The sequence below is a fragment of the Podarcis erhardii genome, assembly GCF_964252035.2.
Source record: "Podarcis erhardii genome assembly, chromosome: 10".
Taxonomy (NCBI): domain Eukaryota; kingdom Metazoa; phylum Chordata; class Lepidosauria; order Squamata; family Lacertidae; genus Podarcis; species Podarcis erhardii.
This window is the reverse complement of record NC_138500.1, coordinates 28,700,504-28,712,776: the sequence shown is the minus strand read 5'-3', so window position 1 is coordinate 28,712,776 and position 12,273 is coordinate 28,700,504. Positions and strand designations below refer to the sequence as shown.

Here is a 12,273-nt window from a genome sequence, read left to right as displayed (position 1 = left end):
AGCACAGATGAGGCCTTTGTTTCTCGAGCAATGCTGACTGTGTCCAGTCTTCATGTAACCGAAGAAGGCAGACTCAGCACCACCTTTCCTTTCTCCGGGGAGTCTGTTAACAGAACTTTCTAACCACAGTCCTTGTGCTTCCTCCTCAGAAAACCCGAGGGACATGAGAGGCCAGATCACCATGCACAAAAGCTAGATCCGGCCTGTTGGTTCATGAGGGAAAGGGGAAGAGAGATTATTTTTACACATGGCATGTAAAGCGTTTGAGGAAGCCACATGCTCTGGGCCTGCATACGTGAATGTTGTTAATTAGGGAGAGATGAAAGAAAGAGAGAGGCACCCCTACATTTACTGTGTGTATAACCCTGAGGTCAAAACAAACAAATTCTGTTAGATTGCATATCCATATTTCAGCTAAGATAGGGTTTACGTTTCATCTAGAGATGCAGGAAATTCAAAAATGCAGAGCCAGTTTGGTGTAGTGGTTAGAGTATAGGACTAGGACCTGGGATGCAGCATATCTATGTATTTGCAATAGTAATTTTAATTAAGGTATTTATACTTCACAAATTTGCTGAAGCACAGAACGGTATTGGTGTGTTTCCTATGTTACCCTTCAAACATTTCACTCTTAAAAGTGGTTTAACAGAAGTTTAAGATTTGATCAAATGTACTGCTTACAGTTCAATTTTCTTCCCACCAACCCCTATGACTTCAACTGTCTTTAAATTTTACCTCTCTGGTGGGGGCAACATTGCATTACATCTCCAGCTCTAAATGCATCTGGCAGTGCTTAGCAATATGATTCTCCATCACTTTATTTTTCTGGTAAAAAAAAAAAAAGAAATATCCCAACAGAGGTGAATTCAGGAGAGGACATGAGCATTGTTCCTGAGACAGCACAGATATATAGCAGAAATAATATCACGCATATCCACTGTCAGATTTTATACATAGTTTTGTCACAAAGTATTTATTTCTGAATCAGATCAGCAGTTCTTAAGATCTATTTGAAATTCCTGTGTGTTCTGGTTTCACCTTAAACCAGTGCAAGGTTTCACATCCACAAGAGCCAAGTTGCCAGTGCAGCCCTGTGCATATCTGCTCAAAAGTAAATCCTATTGAATTCAGAGACACTTGAATCCGGTGTGCAGGATAACAATCCCAGATAAGGTACCATATCTATTCAAAGGGGGGAAAGGTAAGGATTATGAAACACCAGGTGATTTTTGAAATGCAAAGTCGTGTCTCCTCGAGGTACCCTTCTCCAGCTTTTCAAGTATTTTCTCTTTGTCCAGGGAATGCTATAAAAGGGGCACTAAATAAATTCTTCAGTATTCGCTGTGCCCTCTCCACAGGTTAATTGCTTGCCTTTTTGAGCTGTGGGCTTAAGCCTATTTAAAGAACCAGCTCTGTGCTTTTGCCTCTGCGCAGGTTAACAAGGGCACAGACAGATATTAATTGTTTTGAGCCTTAGAAACAGCATCTTTCTCTGGATCTCCCACACACTTCAAAGTTCTTTTGTCACACTGACTTTTACATTATGGGATTTGCCATGGTTTCCCAGCCTCTTAAGATCGCGAGCGCGTTTTATTTCTCTTGCACACCTGAACCCCAGTCGTCTTCCGATGAGGGCAGAGCAGCATTGTATCCTCACAAGATTGAGGGTGATGTAGGTTAGATCAGGGGAGCCTGGAGGTTTATGCACAACCCCAACACTAGCCGTGCCTTTTCTTTGCAATACAGACCGTACAATATACTAATGTTTTATAGTACAGTGATTAAAAATAAAATGTGAGCTGCAGGTTCCCTGTTTAAGGTGTTGTTGTTGTTTTGCATACCCTTTGGGGTGTCTGGATGTGACATGGCCCATGAACCCACCAGCAATCCAGACACAGAGCCAGAGGCTGTAGAGCTTATGGAGCCAGATCAAGTTCAGGGCTCTCAGCCGACCACTGGAGACCAGGACACCAGTGGGCCTGAGGTTGCTGGACAGGAGCCCCCAGAAGAACCACTCGGACCCAGAATGTAGATTCCCACTGGCACCAGCAGCATTGGGAAGGAGGCTACAGAACAGAGGAGGAGGAGGAAGAGGAGTGCCCATCTTCAGGCCAGAGGGTTGGCCTCTGATGTTCTCCACCAGGGGGTAGAGGCTGGAGGAGGGAGTCTGGGGACTAGGACTTTAAAGGCCTCCTTCTGCTTTCAACCTCTGACTGGAGCAAATTGCTTACTTGGAGCTCTCCGGGGTACTGCAGCTTTTGACGAGCCCCACACTTCCTCTGGCATTGGACCAGGACAAGACAAGAGAGCTGGACAAGGTCTGCTGCAGACAGTCCACAAATCTCCTTTCAAGGTTTTCCCCTCTCTGAGCACCAGATTGAGCTGCTCTAGAGGAACAGATTAATGGATGTTGCATTTGAGCTGCTTGGCTGCTCTTCAGAGACATTGTTGAGGAATGAGATGCCACGAAACACCATCAGCATATTCCTGAGCACCACTAAAAGCCTAGGCTAGAGCACCTATCGTCAGACAAATGTCTTCCTTTTGAAAGGAACTTGGAGGCCAGGGCTAGCCCTGCCATTTTGTCAGAGGGAGGTGGCAGCCTCAGGCAGCAGATGCTGCAGGACGTGGAGTGGTGGTGAGGTGTTGAGCTGTGTGTGAAATGCCTGTCCTGTGCTCAAAAAGCCACTGATAAGAACAGAAAAAGCCCCTTGCTGGATCAGGCCAATGTCCCATCTAGTCCAGAATCCTGATCTCACAGTGGGCAGCCAGAGGGTGTGGTCCTGTTTTCCAGGGCTCAAGTAAGATTCAGCCACCATCTTCTCTTTTGTTTCAGGCAGCAAAATGCCTCTGGACTGGACCTGCTGGAGACAGTGTAAAACAACAACAACAGCAACATTTTACTGCCTGAGTGTCAGGGACTGGACAGATAGGAGGAATGGTGGAGACCACCCCACCCCCAGCCTGAAGCTTCCAGAGAAGAGCAAGAAAGTATAGATTTACCACAGTGGTTTGCAGGAGGTCACAGCTCAGAGGTAGATGAGGAGCAAAGTTGGGAAATAATGGGAGAAGAGGAGGGGGAAGCAGAGCTGGAGCAGCTGGCTGACTCGCTATCACTAGAAAACATTCCAGACCCCCCTTCTCCCAGAACCCGGCGAGCATTGAAAGTAGGAGAGCAATGAGCTCAGAGACAAATGGCCCTAAGCAGCCACCGTAAGGTGGGTGGTGCTGTTGATGATTGAGGAGGGAAGGGGGGTGGGGATTGCTCGGAGCAACGCCACTACTCCACGAAGTTGCATTTCTAAGCCTCTCTCTGTGAATATTGAATAAAAGACATTGGTAAGAACCTTCCTTGTCTATCTGTTCCTGGAAGCCTACCATAGGGGGATTGGATTCCCAGACTCCTGACACTGAGGAAGAACAACAAATGGTACCCCACACTCACCCATCCATCCAAGTCAAGGTGCATGGTGCCCAAGGCCAGATAAGTTATCTTGGCAGCTGAGACAGCAGATTCTACAAGCATCCCCTCCCTGGCTGTAAAAAAAAAGGATAACATGAAAAAAAAATGGGAATGGCCATAGAGGCTGAGCTTCTGTTTTGCATGCAGAAGGTCACAGGTTCAATCCCTCATATCTCCAGGTGGGACTGAGAGAGCCCCCTGCCTTAAACACCAGAGAGCTGCTGCCAGTCAGTGCAGAAAATGCTGGTGTATGTATAAGGCAGATTCATGTGTACCTAATTAAATAACTAACTCATAATAAATAGTTTACTGCCTCTTTGTAACACCCAAATCAGCTGGCTGCCTCACTCTGCCAACTGGTAGATCCAGCCCTTACAGATGTGTAAAGAAAAAGGAAGAGCCCTGATAGGAGCACATAGGGCCTCTTTTAGTGTTGCAGTGATGATGGAGAATAACCCTGGACCTCACATGTCAGCATTGATGAAAAGTACAAAGGGTGCAGAGAGAAGGAAGAGGAAATCATCTGAACCATTAAGCCCCAGGCTTCTCAGACTGCAATCTTGTGCACACTTCCATGGGAGTAAACCCCATTGGACACAGTGGGACTTACACATGTGTAGATGTGCATAGGATTGTACTGCATGGATATTGAACAAGAGACCTGGTACCTGCCAGCATCAAGGTGTGCCAGCGACTGTTAGAGTTACTTGTCATGAATACCAAACACCCATCTCTTTTCAGATAAGCAAGATGGCGTTTATCTTGCAGAAGGTAAGGATGGGCAAATCTGTCAGTTTCAGTTTCTTTCATTTTTTCATATTTTTCAACCCTCAGCTCTTTGCATTTCCACATCAGTGTGCTTTTTTTTAAAAAAAAGTCCTCAAGAAAATTAATCAGCATTTTAGTGCCATTTTCTCTTAAAATACACACTCACATGCATTTTCCCCGATATGCAAATTTGTGCAAATCAGTGTTCCCTAATATAATGCACTTTTGTACATTGTCTTCTCTAACACGTACATTTTTGCACACTTCACCCTAGTGTATGCATTTTTGTAAAGATTACAAGGTTGGAGGAATGCATTGCAAAATTGAGAGAAGTGAAAATTTCAGAGGATGGCTAAGCTTCGTATTATTTCAGAAAGTGTGAATTTGTTAGATTCACCTTTAAATAGGAATTAAAATGAATTTCTCCTTCACCCCTGGCAGAAAGAGGAAATAATTATGAGAATCATACTGTGGTTTTATTTTTATTTTGGAAAAAATACTGTGTTGTCAGGGTAAGGGGGAAAGATTCCCTACCACAGTACATGTGGTCAGGTTATGCTAAGCAGTCCCAAAGCAAAGGAACTCTGTACAACGTTTCTTTTAAGATCCTTCATCTCTGTGCTGCTTCTTGTAATAGCCAGGGACCTGGTCCTACCCCCTTCTTCATATTGTGTTATGTTTCCCATCATTCTTTACTCAGGGGGTGGGGGTGGCCTCCTTTCAAAAATTGCACATTTGTTAGATTTGCTTTTAAATGTGAACTAAATACTTCTCCTCCCTCTCTAGTGGTCACCCTAGAGGAGGAGTGGGGTGGCTGGGAAGAGAGAGCAAGAGGAGATTTCCATTATATGTCCTCCCACTCCCTCAACTCAGGTGTGAAGAGAGGTCATTCTGAACATGTTCCTGGCAAGCTGCCGACCTTGGTACCTCTGCTCCTCACCTCTGCTTCCAAAACTTACACTGATTTTGATGCTTCCCATCTATGGACAATTTGTGACCTGCTGTCCTCCCTTCAAAGGAAGAAACGGCTGAGCAGGAATTAGGCCGAAACACTGGAGGAATCAGAGCACAGGCTGCCTCACTCTCGTCTTAGTCTTTTGGGGCATTCTTTGTGAGCAAATTCTTGGAAGGGAGAATGTGAATTCTTGCCATATTTGAGGGAAGGGGTTGCATAGGAATAGAGGAGGGAAATAAAATGTGAGCCAAAGTCCTTGATGATGATGCTTGGAGGCCACGCCATCTAATTATTCTGCCTCCAACTTCTGTTATTAAGAAGCCAGTAGGCTTTGGGGTCTCCCAGGAACAGCAAGCACAGAACTATAGAAGGAGAGAGAGGAAGGGTGGGGGAACAGCAAGGTGGCTGTGGTGAGAAATCATTCTTCAGGTTCCAGGTCTCCCGCTTTTCTCCTTCTGCTGAATGTGACATTTTCTGCTGGCGCCTCACTCCAAAAAGCTCTGCTGCTAATTTTATGCCCAGGGCTCTGATGCTCTGTAATTTGAAACTCTTCTCAGCAGCCTGCCAACCCAGGCGCACACACCCGTCCTGTGCTGCCGAGAAGCAGATATCAGGCAAATGTCTAAGCTGGCCTCAGGATGTTTGGATAACTCCTGGCCTTGTGCAACAGCATCTGCACAGATTTCCTCCTTCTTCCCCCTCACTCCCTTTCTCAACCCTCCCGATGGCCTAGCCACATTCACAGTGTGCAACCAAGTACCGCTTTAAACTGCCATGGCTTCCTGCAAAGATTTCTGGGGTTTGTAGTTTGTGAAGGGTGTTGAGAGTTCTTAGGAATACCCCATTCCCCTCCCAAACACGTGGACATTGCATCTGTTTTAATCTGCTTTTAGTTTATTGTTGACTTTAATTATATTTAACAAGGTTGTGGAACATAATTCCCTGACATATCTACTGCAACTATGGCACAAGTTTCTTTTTTTTAGGAAACCTGCGGGTGGGAGGAGACCAGCAGCACCTCCAATTCACCCAGAGGTCCCTTTAGAGGTGCCATTTGGGGGACTGCCAAGGAGGTACGGATCCTGCCTCCAAGGAGTGAACTGCAGCCTTCACTACTAGAAGAAGAAGAAGAGTTTGGATTTGATATCCTGCTTTATCACTACCCTAAGGAGTCTCAAGGGATGTGGGCGGTTCTGTGGTCTAAACCACAAAGCCTAGGGCTTTCTGATCAGAAGGTGAGCAGTTCAAATCCCTATGGCGGGGTGAGCTCCCGTTGCTCAATCCCTGCTCCTGCCAACCTAGCAGTTCGAAAGCATGTCAAGTGCAAGCAGATAAATAGGTACCGCTCTGGTGGGAAGGGATTTACGTGCGCTGCTCTGGTTTGCCAGAAGAGGCTTAGTCATGCTGGCCACATGACCCAGAAACTGTACTCCGGCTCCCTCAGCCAGTAAAGCGAGATGAGCGCTGCAACCCCACAGTCCATGACTGGACCTAATGGTCAGGGGTCCCTTTACCCTTTACCTTACCTAAGGAGTCTCAAAGCGGCTAACATTCTCCTTTCCCTTCCTCCCCCACAACAAACACTCCGTGAGGTGAGTGAGGCTGAGAGACTTCAGAGAAGTGTGACTGGCCCAAGGTCACCCAGCAGCTGCATGTGGAGGAGCAGGGAATTGAACCCAGTTCACCAGATTACGAGTCCACTGCTCTTAACCACTATGCCACACTGGCTCCTACTACTACTACGGCAGCAGCAGGCAATGAATTCCCTGAAGGCTGGATCTGCTGCCCCGTGGATCCTGCCGCCTGAAGCAGTCACTTCACCTTGTCTCATGGGAGGGCCAACCCTGATGACTTTGCTATGCTTCTTATCTCTTTTATCTGTTAGTTTCATTCTTGAAGTTGAAAGTTCTTATTGTGACTTATGTTATTGCACCCAACCCTAATATAACTTTGTGATGAAGGATGAGTAAAATATTTTCAATAAATGAAATACTTATTTACAGTGGTGTAGCGGGGGGAAGGTGCTAAGGAGCACAGCTCTGGGACTTCTTTCTTTCTGATGAACCCTCCCTGTTCTGGTAAGTGAATGAGGTGATAATGAGGTTTCAGGTTTGTTTGTGACTGATTAGAGGAAGTCGGAGGATAAGGGGAATAGCCAAACATGCACTGAATATGCCTTTCTTGCTTTTGATGAAGTTCCTGTTTCATATTACTGGTTTAGAAGTTAACACTTTTATTTGCAAGATTGTTTGCGCATCAGATTGAAAGGCTGGAGACCTTTTGTTTAAGCTCAATTTATTTGACAAGTTGAACCTCTGCAGTCAGAAGTAAGCACTATAGCGTTTAATAGAGCTGTACGCTCAGGAAGCCATGCACAGGGTGGCAGTCATGGTGATCTCTGTAAATTGGGAATTATGCTATATACAGCCCTCCCTCAGTATGTATGAGACAAACATTCAAATACACATGTCTATGCATATAAGTAGGGATGGACAAATCTCTCAATTTTGGTTCTCTGCATTTCTCATTTTTCCCATCTTCTTTCCAGTTCTTCATGTTTCTGTACCAATCTGTGATATTTTTCCTTAATCCTTATGAAAATTCAGCAGCATTTTACTGCATGTTTCTCCTAAAAAACACATTTTGTATGGTTTTGACTGTGTGTGTCAAAATCATACAAAAATGTATTTTTAGGATAAATTTGCACTAAAATGCTGCTGAATTTTCAGATAGATAGATAGATGATAGATAGATAGATAGATAGATAGATAGATAGATGATAGGTGATAGATAGATAGATGATGATGATAGATGATAGATAGATAGATAGAGATATAGATAGATATAGAGATAGATAGATAGATAGATAGATAGATAGATAGATAGATAGATAGATAGATAGATAGATAGATAGATAGTAATGTCTCATTCTATAATGCATTTTTATGTTATTCTTCCTATGTACACACATTATGCTAATATTGTCTGGTTGGAGAACTGCATCACAAAATTCAGAGAAATGTGAATTTGAAATGATAGTTGTGTTCAGCTTGCACATTGCTTTGAAAAGTATGGTTTCATATTAAAATGGGGGGATCAAACGTCCTCTCCATCCCTATGTATAGGAGGGAGGGAGAGGAGGGGTCTGCATTTTTTGAGTTTGTCTTGATGAGTTCCTGCACTTCAAAATTTACCACCACACCACAGCAGATAAGAACGAGAAGGGCAAACAAGTGGGGAGAGTGGGAGTCTCCAACCCGGTCTTCAAAGACATACAGTACAGCTCCAAAACCTGACCCACATATGTCCTGCTTTTTAATTTATGGGAAGCACTAAGATGGACTAGTCAGCAGCTAGCCATAAATCTTTCCTCTTGGCTAAGCCATGTAGACAGGAGGGTTGGGATGCATGACTTGAACAAGATTCCAGCCCACTACTCCTCTTGTGTCTGCTACACACACATGATTGTGGTTCAGAAACTTACAGAGATACCTTGAGGTGATATCCAACTACTAGGAGACTCACTGCACAAGAGGCACAAAATCATACAACATATCTTCTATACTGCAAACATTCCACCTTCATGATAGTGCTTTGAGTTGTGGGTGCCAGCATTTGTGAACTCCAGATTCCCCTTGATTCCTGGGTCTGATAGGTGTTAGAATTTAATCAAGGCTTGGAGTAATACAATTGGCTGCCAGATTTAGCAAAGTGTAAAATATAGGCCAAACTAAAATACAAGCCAAACTTCCATGTTCATGAAATCAGTCATTAACCAAAGACCAAGGGAAGGTAATGGGCCATTAAGAAAGCCAGAGAGAGGGGACCCTGCCAGACGGCCCTTGGGAGATGCCCCGACTCCAGGTCTGAGTTAGTTAGCAGGACAAAGGCCAGGGTCTGAAAGGGAGCAGTTGTTTAGGATTACAGTTGGCTGCGATGTGTCCACTCAGTTTAAAAGTTTGATCTAAATGCTATTGTGTTAACACCTAGGACCATGCAGGCAAGGCTTAATTCAAAGATGGACTAGTGAAGTGCATCCATCCCGCTGCAAAATCTTGTGCAGGCACAGCCTTCTTCTGTATCCACCACCTCCCACATTCCTTCCCCTGCCCATCCATCTCTGGCCTTGAAAGAAGGAGAATGGAATTCCTCAAGGCAGCTAATGACTTGGCTTTGGCCCCTGCCTTGCCGGTTTCAGCTCCCTCTTAATCAAGTGGCATGTGAGGCACGACAGGAAGCTCTGGAATGCAGGGCAGGAACTGACCCGGTAATCCCATGGAAAGTCAGGCCTGCCTTAATGATTCTTGTAAAATAAGCAGCAAGGGTTTAGCACCAGAAATCTCTTTGGGCCAATACCCCTTCTGAAATGCTATTTGACACTGTCTGTGACTAAGGGCTGCTCCAAATGACTTATTTATTGAGCATTTATTTACTGAGCATCTGTCATGATTTGCTTGCACAAAGCTTATATGGAGGTTACACAATGTCTGGTTTCTACTGAGAATTCATTCTGAAGGATCCAACAATGGAAAGTACAATATTAAAAACACTTTAAAACAAATTACAACCACCACTAGACTGGAAGTCTTAAAAATATCTCTCTCCAACATCAAAGGCCAGGATCAAAAGCAGCCTATGAACATTCATCCTAATTTGTTTCTTAGGTCCTTGTACATCTGCCTGCTAATCATTCATTCATTTCACACCGTTCAATGCATTTCCCCATTACTTTCCTAACTGCAAAACTCTGTTTCTTTTCTTAACTGTATCTGTTGCACTAGGAAGATAGAACACTTTAATTTACTGCAAATGGACAACCCTAAATTCCTCAGCATGTACTTCAATCAATCCTGCAAAATTCTGACAGTCTATAGGTGCCCTAAGCTATACTGGGATGGTGAGGTGGGGGGAGATGCATATTCCACAAGGCCTGTTGGGGATCATGTATAATGGCTGGAGAATGTACAAAATTCAGCCTAGATGTGCACATTCCCCATAGCCTTATGAACACAGTGTATGTTGGCCAGTTAATGTGTACAATTCCCTCTTCATGGAAATAGTATGTGCACATGTTCCATGAGGCTTGGTGATCGTATACATTTGATCATGTGTATTGTCAGTTTTACTTTGGACAAGAGCACAATGGGTATACCAGGTGATCTGTACGTTCACCTTGGTTGTATTGAAAGTATTGAAAACATTTCTATCAGCATGCTTTCTGCTAAGAGAATAAAAAACACCCTTGAGAAACCCATTTGAAATGAGAGCTTCATCAGCAAAAGTCTTTCCTTCAATAAATTTCTGAGTGAAACCTGAAATGCAGTCTAGGGAAGGCTTTTTTATTGGACAAGTCTTCACCAGCTAGGTCCTAGTAGAAATGGGTGGACAAAGAGATATTGCCAGAACTCACCACAAATGCCTCCCTTGTTTTCTTTTAATGGCAATGGTGCTCACCTGAGAGGGGCCGGAACCTAGTTCCGGTGAGTTCTGGCTGGGGAAAAAAGCCCTAGCCTTTTGTAAGATCAGCTCATGGAGAATAAGGCTACCAGGGCGCACTAAACATGATGGATATGTTACTTCTAGTAACATACTTCCCATCCACACAAACAGCAATTTTATTTATGTCTGAAATTGCATTGAGGGCTCTTATCAGAGAGCTCCTTCTTAGACTGTGGCCCTCAGCGGATACCCATCCTAGCCTGAAGCAGGAACTGCATTTCTGCGTCAGTTTTTCATGGTGGGCTTTGTGACGGTTGTTGGATTTTGCTGTCTCCTGTCTTTGGGCTCCTTTTATGGAGGTCTTAGTCTTAATCCTTAATCCCTCCAACTAAATTTATCAGCTGTTGATTCTAGCCAAGAGTTAAGCTAAATTAAACTTTGGAATTCCATGTAGAGTGTATCAGATGCACTTGAGTTAAGGGGAGGTGGAGCTGCAACCAGCGAGTGTCCTAATTACAAGCTGCCAGGGGAGCCATCCTTCACACCAGAGGCTTCTTTCTCACCTCTTCAAGCCTGTTACAGTTTTGGTGGCTTCGACATGACGGAAAACTGATCCAGGGGTGCAGTGCGCCAATCAAAACACCTACTGTCCAGCAGGTGTGTCTGAGTATCGTGTCTGGACATACACATGCCAGGCATTGACTGCAAGGTTTGATCTGTCTCTGCATGTTTGCATGTGTGACACTGTGATCTCATGGCAAATTTGTGGTCTTTGATAGCAAGTGTGCATCCATGAGAAAAATATAAGAGAAATCTTTTTATATGCGACAGCCGCTGCCCGGTTATTAATTGCATCGAACTGGAAAGGGGGGAAAGTACCAACAGTAAGGGAATGGCAGAATAAGTTATTAGACTATGCAGAAATGGCTCAATTGACAAATAGATTAAGGGGAAATACAAAACAGTCATTCATGCAAAAATGGGATATGTTCAAGAAATACTGTACCTACAAAAATACAATAATGACGTAACATCTATGGCAGCGTTTGAATGACCCTTGTGTAAATTAAATATTATTAAATAAGGAAAAATGGTACGATATGTTATAAGAAAGTATTAGAAAATATAGTAAGAGTAAGGTAAGAAGTATAAGTACATTCAATGTTGTAAATGTAACTTACATCGGGAAATGACGGGAAGTACATTTTGACATAATTTAGTTTATTGGATTTTACTTTGGTTTATTTTTGTCTAGTTAGAAAGTATAAGAAAAGAGCACATATAAGTACAAATTTAAATCAATATTTAACGGTATAAAGGTTGTTATTATTAGTAGTAGTTTTACCTTTTCTTTGTATGTGTATTTAAGATTGTGTATGATATTCTTGGATGTCAATTAATAAAAAAATAAAAAGAGAATGCCTGTGCCCTTTCCCATAACTTACTCAGATGTAGTCTCTCGCACACTTATCCTCTGCTATCCAAAGCCATTTCTTACATTAGACAGGGGCAAAGCTGGATCAATAGGAAGCTGCAGGCAGATACGCAGATCAGTGTCCTTGTGTTGTACATGTGTTAGATGCAGTGCTATTTTTCTACGAAAAGAGGTGCCAGAACTCACCATGAACGCCTCCCTTGTTCTCTTATA

At 43.6% G+C, this 12,273-nt stretch overlaps 1 protein-coding gene across 1 annotated transcript in view; it reads left to right on the top strand.

Annotated features, from left to right (window-relative positions):
• The first annotated feature begins 11,257 nt into the window (after nt 1-11,257).
• PVALB (parvalbumin) overlaps nt 11,258-12,273 on the top strand; it is a 43,739-nt gene continuing 42,723 nt past the window's right edge. The window contains exon 1 of the mRNA XM_081879553.1: nt 11,258-11,282. The gene's annotated coding sequence lies outside the window, so the exon portion shown is untranslated. The remainder of the gene's footprint in view (nt 11,283-12,273) is intronic.